The sequence below is a fragment of the Lolium rigidum genome, chromosome 3 (genome assembly GCF_022539505.1).
Source record: "Lolium rigidum isolate FL_2022 chromosome 3, APGP_CSIRO_Lrig_0.1, whole genome shotgun sequence".
NCBI lineage: Eukaryota > Viridiplantae > Streptophyta > Magnoliopsida > Poales > Poaceae > Lolium > Lolium rigidum.
Window position 1 is genome coordinate 316,608,310 of NC_061510.1, and position 11,760 is coordinate 316,620,069.

The 11,760-nt window shown below is 45.6% G+C and overlaps 1 pseudogene; it reads right to left on the reverse strand.

The window, feature by feature from the left end:
- Positions 1-5,022: 5,022 nt before the first annotated feature.
- On the reverse strand, positions 5,023-11,447 carry LOC124699915 (annotated as a pseudogene).
- Between the last annotated feature and the right edge of the window lie 313 nt (positions 11,448-11,760).

Below are 11,760 nucleotides of genomic sequence, written 5' to 3' on the forward strand. Positions count from 1 at the left end.
TAAGATGTGCAAAAGTAGTCATTTGAAAAAGAACTCATTAGAAAAGTATTTGAAACATCTCAATTGTCTAGGGACAATTGGGAATGAACTCAAGTGGAATGGAATTTGAGAATGTTGAGAGAACTAGTTGGAACATAGGAGTTCAAAATATTCTACTTACTTTCTCAAGTAAGGTAGAGTTTTTCTCAAATGTAAAATAATCAAGAGGAAAACAAGAAGTGGTGTAGGTACCATAAACAAGCTCTTTTGTTAAAAAGAAGGCAAGATAGAAAATAATGTTTTTAGAAATCAGTACTGGGTAGAAATGGGATGAGAAAACAAAACCCATTTCAATTCCTTGTTTTCCTTGAAGAAATATCTTGAAAAGTTTTAGTAAAACTAGAAGTAGTTTTGTGATCAAAACTAGAGAAGGAAAATCAATAGGATTTTTGAGAGAGAAAACTAATTTAGGGAGAAGTGTTCTCAAGGGTAGATGATGGCTACAAAATGTACCCACCATTCCCACTCTTGGTTTTGTGAAGATTAAACTTGAATAAAAACAAGAGGTAAAAGAGGAAGAAATGATCTGGTGCTGGAACATGGGATAGGATACCAGATCAAGTTGAATATATGAGTTGCAAGGATTGACTGAGACATGCAAGACGTGGAGGTTGAAGAGGATGTTGCATAGATGAGATCCATGCATTGAAGTCAACAATAACAGTTGTGGGTGCTTAGAGATCAATTGCCAAAGTCTGGACATTTTAAGCCTATCAACACAGATGGTCGACATGGCCTCAAAACCAACAAGGATGAGTGGGTATAAGAGAGGGATGTAGCTGGGGGTAGACGATCCCAAGTTTTGAATTAAGGATGATTGAGCTATCTTGTACTATAAAGAGAAAATCAAGATGGCACACTCAGGTTGTCATCAGGAGAGAGGTTTGATGTAGTAAGAAGGAAAACAAATTTTTCTAAGCCACACATGTGTTTTATTTGGTGAGTTGCTTGTTCAACCACTAGGGGTGTTGTTCTATGAGGTAGCTCAAGACAAAACTCAACAAGAAAATCAAGACAATTCATCTACCAACAGATCAAGGCAATTCATCATAATCAACAGATCAAGGCAATTCATCTATCTATAGTCTTAAGAAAAAGTTTTTGTTCCCCCTAATTTTTGCATTAAGGACAAATAAACAAGGTTGCAAAAGTGGGGCGTTACATGCAGGACCTTAATTCTGCGAAGATACTGGAAGGGTGGAATGATATAGTTATTGTACTAATTCCTAAAAAATGAGAACCCAAAGAATGTGATGGAGTATAGGCCTATAAGTTTATGTAATGTTATATACAAAATCATGAGTAAGCTTTTAGCGAACCAGCTGAAAGGTATTCTACCAGAGATCATTAGTGAAGAGCAAAGTGCTTTTGTACCGGAGAGGATGATCATTGACAATATTCTTGTCGCCTATGAGTGTGTTCATACAATCAAGAGGAAGTCTGGTAAACAAGGTATTTGTGCTATCAAATTAGATATGCACAAAGCATACGACCGAGTGGAGTAGAAATTCCTGGAAGCTATGATGCTGAAACTGAGTTTTGACATCCGATGGATAAACCTAATGATGGAGTGTGTATCTTCGGTAAGGTACCGAGTTTGTTTTAATTATTATGAAACTGACCAATTGTTTCCTACCCGAGGTTTACGATAGGAAGATCCTCTATCCCCGTATCTCTTCTTGATTTGTTCGGAAGGATTTTCAAGCTTGTTATCTCACGTGGAAGAGGATGGATATTTAATGGGTATCAAAGTTTGTCGTGAGGCTCCATCTGTTTCTCATCTTCTTTTTGCCGATAACTCACTTATTTTGATGAAAGCGAATTATGCTAATGCAAAGTGCTTGAAAGATATCTTGGATAATTATTGTGCATCTTCAGGACAACTTGTTATTGTGGGTAAATCTAGTGTATATTTCAGTACTAACACCGGGGCTGAAGTAAGAGAGGAGGTTTGCACAATTCTTGATATGATGACGGAAGCTATATCAGATAGGTACCTTGGACTACCATCTATTGTGGGAGCAGACAAAAGTGATTGTTTCAAGTATTTGGTTGAGATAGTACAAAAAACATCATCGGATGAAAATAAAAAACTTTATCAATGGGTGGTAAGGAGATTCTTCTTAAAGCAGTGGCACAAGCAATATATCAGTATATGCGATGTTTGTATTTAAAATTACGAAAAGTATTTGCAAAGGAATAACCGATGCAATCTCGCAGTTCTTGTGGGGTGATGATGTCAATGATAAGAAGATGCATTGGCTTGCGTGGTGGAAGTTGTGTATTCACAAGAAGAGAGGAGGACTTGGATTCTGAGATCCTCACTATTTCAACTTGGCACTGATGTCGAAGCAGGCTTGGAGGTTCCTATGTGAACCTGATTCTTTATGTGCCAGAGTTCTGCGAGCAAAATATTACCCGGATGGTTTACTTTTGAAAGCCAAAATGAAGAGTGGAGCTTTGTTTACTTGGCAAAGTATCTTGGCTGGTATTTAAACTTTCAATAGAGGTTGCATATATATGGAGAGTGGGAGATGGGTCTCATATTGATATCTGGAATGACCCATGGATACAGAATAGCCCCGATGGTATGGTTATTACTCCTAGAGGAAACATAGTACTATCAAAAGTAGAGGAGCTTATTAGTCCAATTACCGATGATTAGGATGAGGACATTGTTAGAGAAAACTTTTTAACTATTGATGCTAACATGATTCTTGGTGTACCACTATCAACAAGTGGTATGGAGGATTTTGTGGCATGGAAATACACAAAGAATTCTCTTTTCGCTGTTGGTTCAACTTATCACAGCGAGTGGAAACACCGGTTTGGGAGTAGGGCGAGAAATATTTATGCTCCAAGCAGTCAAGCATAAATAATTTATGGGATTATCTATGGAAATCTTCGGTTTCAGCAAAGGTAAAAATATTTGCATGGAAATCTCTTCATGGTATTCTTCCTTGTTATGGTGTCCTTGCAAATAGACATCTGTCATTATCTAGCCAATGCCCACGATGTGACATCCATTGTGAAGATATACGGCATACTCTCTTTGGTAGTTATAATTCTTTGAAAGTTTGGAGGAAACTTGGACTAGTAGATAAGATAAAAGATGCAATGCTAGTTGACCGAGCAGGTATTGCTGTTCTTGAACAATTGATAGTGAATCAGTAGGTTGAAAATTCAAGGGAATTGATTCTTAACGCCTTCTTGTATATATTGTAGATGCGCCACCAACTTGTCCATGGTGAGAAAGTACCTACAAGTTCGATTGTTGCGATTTCCATTCGAGTATTACAACAAATAATATAAGGGCAATCAGAAAAAATTCAGAAAACAAGAAGAGTGCATGGAAAAAAGCGAAAGAAGAACATGTTATGGTCAATGTCGATGCAAGTTTTAATCCAGGAATTCTTACAGGTGGAATTGGAGCGGTCATTAGAGATGACCATGGGCAATTTATTGTTGCATGTAATGTTTCGATCCAATATGCCATTGATGCAAACACCTTAGAAGCTTAAGCGACTAGTAGAGGCATTGCATTAGCCAATGAGGTGGGTTCTTCGCATATTTTTATTCAATCCGATTGTTTACAAGTGACTAAAATCCTTCAGACGGAACGTTTCTACTTCCCCATCAACGATGGCGGGCTTCTCTTTTTGATGATATTTATATCCAAACTTCTACGTTTTCTAGTTGTGAGTTTAATTTCTGTAATAGGGAAGCAAACTTTGTTGCTGATTGCTTATTGAGAGAGACGGATTCATTCCCATGTGTGTGGATAGATGATCCGCCGAGTTTTATCATTTCCCTATTAATTGACGATGTTTCTATCATTTGATTGATTGACCATGTTTCTATCATTTGATTAATAAAGCTCGCAGCAGAGTCCGGTTGTTTCCCTAAAAAAAAGAAGGCGGGACTTCATGTGCATGACACTGTCCACTTTTTTATAACATTCTTCAATTCCAAAAATAATACACGTTTTTGGATTATTTTTTAAAATAATACGAATCTTGGAATTTGATAAGTACTAGGTGGTTTCAGCTAAGCTGATAAGTCATAGTCAGTTTTGGCGAAGCCGAGGTGGTAATTTTTTTGAAAATTTCCAAAAACACGTGGGCTATTCGGGTAACCAGCCGAGGAGTAAAACAATGGCATGATCAAAAGTAGTTAACCATACCATAACTTGATATCAAACTTTAATTTAGGGTAATTAACCTTGATATTCGCGATTAGTTGACACTGTTCCGAAGCTATTACATGGAATTGGAATGATAGATGGGCAAATCTGAGGCTTAAAACATCAACATAATTTTGCCCCAACATGATCCATAAGACATAAGCATGATCTACATAAAACCTAATCAAAAGATAACATGCTTAGGGCTCTAAGGCGATCAGATCAGTTCTGATACCATTCTTAGACTTAAACTTATTGCAATCCAAACACCTAATTAGCATTTGAAAGGAGGGATTAGGCCATGCTTACTAGTAGATGAAGAGTTTCTATGCCCGCTAGATGCAGGCATGGTCCATATGTACATCAATATAGTATTAGTGTTGGTTTGTTTTTGCATTGTTATATTTCAGGATGGTAATCCTTGATCTGACCTTCATTTAATTGTTCCATCCTTGATTTGACCTTCATTGATTGCATCAGCTAATGTCGGCGCATGTGTGTCATCTCCTTGAAGGTGAAAACCGCCACTTGTTTACAATGGTGTTTGGCCTCAGTTGTTGAATCGACCATCATCTCATAGGTGTTTGTTCTCACCTTCTTTCTCGTAGTCCTGATTGATTTCACCCATGGTAGCTACTTGTGTTCCAAATGTAATAAATTATAAATTATAGTTGTGTGAATCATCTAAATATAGACAAATGATTATAAATTCTCTTCTTTGCAAGGAAAAATAGTCGCATGGTGATCAAACTGAAATAAGTGCAGCAAATAAAAAAGAACAGAGACAGTACCACTTGTCATGTATCAGATTTGTAACTTGTTGAATCTGAGAATATATATCAGTGCAACAGAAAGAGCCCACAAAACGGACACAATCCACTTTAAATGTGTCACAAAAGGGCAGTCGACGCAACTGACAAACTGAAGTCATGAGGTATGGCAAGTCATCAACCAATTACATCCTTGACACGGACTGAAACTGACCAATAAAAGTGCAAACTGCTACCAGAGAAACCAAGGTGTAACTGTAACCAATAACCGAGATCATGTAATATCTTTCTCACTTTCCTTAATCTATTTTTTTCTTTATCTTATCCTCTCTATGTTTTGTTTGTGCAATTTTTATCTTATCGTATCATCACCGTACCGATCGTAAGAGAAACGCCATTAGGCATGCATATGCAGGGGAAGGAGCTCAGCAGTAGAAGGGAGTGGCGAGGGCCAGTTCAGTGCCCACGGTACTGATCCCTCCGACCTCCGCGTTGGGCATGGCCATCCTCCCCCTCTGCAGCAGACTAGCACCGCAGGGCGACGGCAGCGATGACGGCGAATCCTGCGTGCCAAACATGCATAGATCAGCAAGCAGGAATGCAGCTGAGCTGCCTTGATTTGGCAAGGAGTTGAAGAATTAACGCAAGCAAAAGTTTCTGTCTCGTGCACTAACCATATGACGCAAAGTGAGGCCGGCGAAGGAGTGCAAGGCGCTGAAGAGTGGCTGTGGCTTGAGAGGTGACCTGGGGCTGGGCAGGGACAGCAGCTTGGTGGCATTGCTGGACGACGCTGAGGGTGGGGTGGAGAAGTAGTCCCCGACCATCACGTGCTCGTCCAGCGGCGACTCGATCAACACCTCAACTGGGGCTCGGGACGACGGCGGGAGCCCCGGCCCGATACCGGGGCAGCTACCACTGCCGCTGCGGGGAGCGACCCGCCGGTGGCGATGCTGATGCCGCTGCTGCCTCCCCCGCTGATGTCTGTGCCTGACCCCATGCTTGGCCACAGGAACGTGCCCTGTGGCTTGCAGATGCGGAAGCTGCTCTTCCTCGTCGTCCTCTTCTCGCCATCATGGACGACGGTGACATCTGCTCGCTGGCTGGTTTGGCCACTATTACCACCAATAGCTATTGCCTGCTTGCCATCATTGTGAGCCACAGGCACCTGGTCTATTGCCATCTTCAGCTTATCTCCATTGCTTGACAACATAAATTGTTCCTGTCAGAAAGAGGCAGCTATTTCAGCCTTCAGGACACATACAGACGGAGTGCAGTAATTCTATGCAAGAGGTTCTCTGTTACCTACCTTCAAAGAGAGGAAGGAGCTAGAGAGAGAAGCCATCTGCTCCTCCAGCTTATCATTCTTTTCGACTACAAACTCATACTTATCCTGAAAAAGAACCCAGTTGATCTCAGTACAAGTTAGTGTCAAAATGTACTGCAAACATCTACAGCAGAAAATGCAGAGAGCAGGTTTACTAAATGAAGACATTCTTGAGCAAATTCATGGCTTAGTTAGATAGATACCACAAATTCGCAATGCAACAATGGTGCTCCATACAAATAGTGAGAAAGTCAGTTAGCAGCATGAGTGTACCTTCAGTGACCGCACCTCCTTCTTTAACTTACTGTTTTTGTGAATCACATTCTCGTAGGTGTCCTGTAGTTAAAAAATACATGGTCAATCTTAATACTTTCAGTTAACAAATCATGACCAAATGGTTGACCAGAATAGAGCACAGGTATCTAACAATATACCGAGTTCGGCTAAAAATGTTGATCAACTAATACTAAATTTTTTGAAGAACCAACACGTGTCTAGATACATTTAATCTGTGACAAGAATTATGGAATAAAGGGAGTACTATTTGTTTAGTTTGGAATGGACTGATAATTTCTGAAGATGGAACACTGGGGTTTCATGTATGTATTTAATTACCTTCAAAGAAAACACCTGCTTCTCTATCTTTTCATTAGCCTTAACCACCTTCTGGTACTTCTCCTGAGAAACAAATGCAAATGAAATTAGTAGTACACCAAAGCAAGCAAAGGAGTGACTTAGCTACTGTAGTGAAGGACTAGAACAATAAAACCAATTTCTAACCAAATACAAAGTTTTTAACTTATTATTAGACATTGTCAGTGGGGAGACAATATAAAAGATGATTACAAGTGCAGTTAAGAAAGGATATTAAAAAATGATTATTTCCTCTCAATATAAGCAGTTTTTTCAGATATACTTTATGCACTTTCAGAAACTGAGAAGGAACTAAAGAGGCAACCATCTGCAAGTCCCAGCTTTGCCGTTGTTATTAATGTACCCCTAAAAAGCTTCACAAAAACAGAACTTGGACTAGCACTGTAAAGAGAACATCCGAAGAAACTGCTAGCTATACTCATGTGTGTGCGTATCTTGTTAACTTGTTCTTATTTTCGGGGGTGAATGTATGCTGTTAACTTTATGTCTTTGATCCCACAAAGAGATTTATGAGTTTGAAATCACCTTTCCTCAGAAGTAGAGAAAAAAAGAACAGAGGGAAATGCATGGATAGTGAAATCGACAGGATCTTATAATAGGGCGCATATGGTTACCTTCCATGAACTGTAAGCTTGTTCTGCCTCAGATTTCGCTTCATTGCCCAATTCCACCATGTTGGAACTCAGCTGTTCCATGTGCCTTGCAATCACAATGAAGGGGGTATCAGTTGCACTACTGTAGGCAATGCAAGAAGAGGAAACTGAAGTGGAGAGTTAGAGAAAAGGATACCTTTTAACATCATTGAGCTCCTCAGCGAGCTCCTCCACCTGCCTCTTAACCAGGAGATCACCGGCAACCGGGGACACGTCATCCCCAGGCTTCCACCCGGGTGGCGGCACCCAGTAGGGATCAGACACGCCGGCCTCCCGTCGCACCTCGGCCAGATCGGCTGGCTCCAGCCAGTACTCCATGGCGCCATCCGCGTTGTGCCGGCGGCGGAACCGTTCGGTGCTGCCGTCCGGTACCCTTCCGGCCATGTGCTTAAGCAAGTGGTCGAGGAGACCGGTGTCGCCGATGCGCTTACGGGCTTGATCCCGCAGCGCCTGACGCATCACCGGGGCGCCGAGGCGGGCGCCGCTGGAGCGCATGATCTCGAGCAGGCTCCTCTCCGCCGCCGCGTACCGCTCGGCCGACCACCGCTCCTTGCCGCGCCGAGGGTCGCCGTCTTTAGACTCAACGTGGCGCTTCTTCTGCTTCTTGGGACTCTTGTACGTCTTTTTCGCCCTCCGCTCTCTGCTGGGCATGTCGTTGTTTCTCTCTGCCTCGTCCCGCTTCCTCTTGCCGCAGACAGAGCTCCGATTATCCTCCTGCTGTGCCGGACGCTGCTGCTCCCTGACGCTTGCCTCTGTTTCGTAGCCGCCGATGCTGGCCTCCTTGGAAGCATCGCGGTGCCGGCCAATGTACCTGATGCGGCGCCGCACGCCCCACCCGGCGCCATCACACTTCAAGGTCTCGAGGAGGCGGCAGCTGGGTACAGGCACCTTCGGCTGAGCTGGTGGAGCTTCAGGCGACGACAGCGCGTCAGGTAGATTTGCTGGGTGGGACGACGCGCTGAAGTCAAAGAGGCGGGGGTTGACAAGCCAGAAGCTGTCCTGGTGCATCTCGCCCTGGAGCTCCTGCTCGGCCACACGGCGGCGAAGGATGCGCGCGGCGTGGTTGCTGCTCATGACGAAGCGCTCGTCAAGCTCCGGCCCGGCGCTGGGCGCCGGAAATGAGGAGAAGAAGCTCCGGAGCGCCAGGAGGGACGGGAAGCTCACGGTGACGTCGAGGCTCGTGTACTCACTCACCTGCATACCCAGCAGAAAAGAGACATCAGAGACAAACCAAATCAAACACCTGGTTCTTCAGGAAAAACCCTGTTAGCGATACAGAGAAAACAGAATCCTCACCTGTACAACGCGTATGGACTTGAGATGGATTGGTGTTCTGGGAGGCAGCATCCCGTGGTCGATCTCGTAGAACCCTCCTGATCACACCAAATCAGCAAGTGAAAATCATAATATCAACAACTTGACATGCAGAGGAATGGAGGATTGCACAAAAACCGTATGTCGGAGACCGGCATTGCTCACCAGCATGGTAGGTGTCGATGACAGGCGTGGACAGGCTCTGTCTGCTCAAGGGCGAGCTGGGGGTTGGGTCATGGGGTCCTGGCTGCTATCATCCTTGCCATTTCTGCTGAGGCCTGTAGGCCTCTTCCTGTAGCAGAACTTGATCACCTGTGGCCTCTGCAAAAGGTTATGCAGTCTCAGAACAGGTGATGCACATGTCTAGTTCGTGTAAAAAGCACAGTAAGACTTAGTAAATGGAAATGCTTTTGGGGAGAGGACGTGCAGTGCATGTGCGTGGGATACTGGGATGGGAAGAGCTAGTCTTGCGAAAGAGGGACACACATCAACACCACATATACCAGTGTACATTCAGAATATGTTGTTTCCTGTTTTTGTAGGACAATCTGACAAAGCTGAGACTGGCTTTTCCCTGCAAGGTGTGGTTGGTCTGCTCTCCTTCACGGTGCAAGCGGGACGCTCCGCCGTAGCCCGCGTATGCGCCGCACCTGCCGCAGTCATTACGCGGTATGCCGCGTATAGCCGCGTGTGATTCGCGTTATTTTGCGGCGCCGCGCGCGCCGCGTATACAGCTCGGCCTGGGGGCGTTCCTGGGAAAAGATGCAGACGCTGACGACCACGCCCATGTCGGCGACATACTCCTCGTCGTCCTCCATGTCCCACCCCTGCATCACGATGCCCACCTCCGACCCCCTGGCGTCGTCCGCCGGCCCGACGGCGGAGCCCTTCCCGACCTCTTCCTCCTAGATCCTCCTGTATCGCCAGGAGGCATCTGGCCATGGCCGCGCCACAGATCCAACTCCCGCCGGTCGGGACTCGCCGATTCTTCTTGTCTCCGGCGGCGGAGCGCGGGCGCTCGCGCAAGGCGAGCAGATGTTCAGCGGGCTGGCATCCTGGCTCCCCTTGAGGCTCCCGCTGGTGCGCAGCTGCCGGCTGAGCGACGGGCGCGACGCCGGTGCCGTCTCAGCGCCGCCGCGGCCGGGGCTGAAGGCCTTGGAGGAGACGGAGGTGCGCAGGCCCGAGTAGGCGATGGAGGGGCGGGAGGTGAAGCTGATGAAGAGCTTCGTTCCTCCGCCGCCGCCCTGGTCGGCTGGTCTGAGTGCTTCTTGCGGCGCATCGCGGCGACTGCGGGCCGGCCTGCATACGTCGTTTTTTTTTTATTCATTTTCTGTGGGAGCTCGCGTATGTGATTAACTGGGCCCAAACTGCGGCGCCGCAGACGGACAGCTGCCGCTTGCACCCTGAGCTCTCCTCCATATAGGAAGCTTGTGGCAAAATTCACCATTCAGATTTGATACTATTCAGGACGATACATGTTCAGACCCCGGACGATGAGGCAACAAAATCTAATTACGTTACCAGCGTCAGCATATCGTCCAAACAGAGCTTTCCGGACATTTTTAAGTACCTTGTGCAATTCAGGATTTCTAGTTGCGTCAAAAACCAATGGAGTAACGAAAATCAACAGCATAGTGCCATAGTTGCTAAAGATCAGTACAGAAAACGAGAGTGGCCTAGTTGTGGGTCCTTGTTTTGCCAATATGAAGCACATTCAGTGTTGGGCTGCAAATTTGAAATCCTCTACGGTATGATAAGTTAACTCAGATTTGTAAAATGCTCATCAAGGATCAATTGCACAAAAGACCCAAATGTAGAGGTGCATGCTTCATAGATGGACCATTAAAATTGACCTGAGATTAATTGCACCCTAACTCCAATCAGGAGCATCTTTAATTACTCCTACTCTCGACATTATTGATTCCAAACAGCATTGTGTTCCTTTAATTGGCATATCACTTTCCAATTTAGCCTGGGGGCCTGGATTTGCAATGCATCTGCAATCCACTCCAGTTTCGTTTTCTAACTAAATTTGGCAACAACACATAAACTAGTTAAATCGCCGGAATTGCGTGCAGGTGTAGTAACAAGTTAATTAGCAGGATCATATTAGCACCACGGAACTTAGCCATCAATCCACCTAGTTGAGTGATGTAGCAAACTGACAGCGAAGCATAAAACATCCCATCCAGCCTATCTACCGTAACGTCAACAGACAGATGAAAAAGTAGAGCGATCCAACAGAACAGATCGATCGCCTCGGATGAACAGAAAGGCAGAACAGCGAAAGGAACCGCGGCAGGAAAAAAGTGATGCTCGTTGTCGTACGAATGTACCATGGGCGAGTCGAGCTGCTGCAGGTGCGGGGCCGCGGATGGAGGAGCCGCCGTCATCTCCGCGTCCATCTGCGTCCTCCTCCTCCTCAGAAGCGCGTCGATCAGAGCCTCTCCCTTGCCTGCCGCCACAACAAAAGCAGAAGCACCAGGATTAACCAACCGCCCGTCGATCCATGGTGGTGTGATTAACGAACTAGCACGAACAGATTCGGGACACGCGAGTGAAACCGCGCGCAGCGGATTCGCGCAAAAAGCAAAAGCAGTAGCCGATTCGTTCCTGCAAAAAGGCGTACGGGGAAGACGGGGAGATGCCCCGGAACGAGCACGACGGGGTCGTTGAAACACGGGACCAAACGATGGGCGAACCGGGCGAGCGCGGCATTGCGTCGAGCAGCAGCGGCGCATGTGCCGCGAGCGAGGCGTACCTGCTGCTGCGTCGGCGAGGACGGCTCGCCGTGGCAGTGAGCGGAAAAAGACGGGGAAGGCC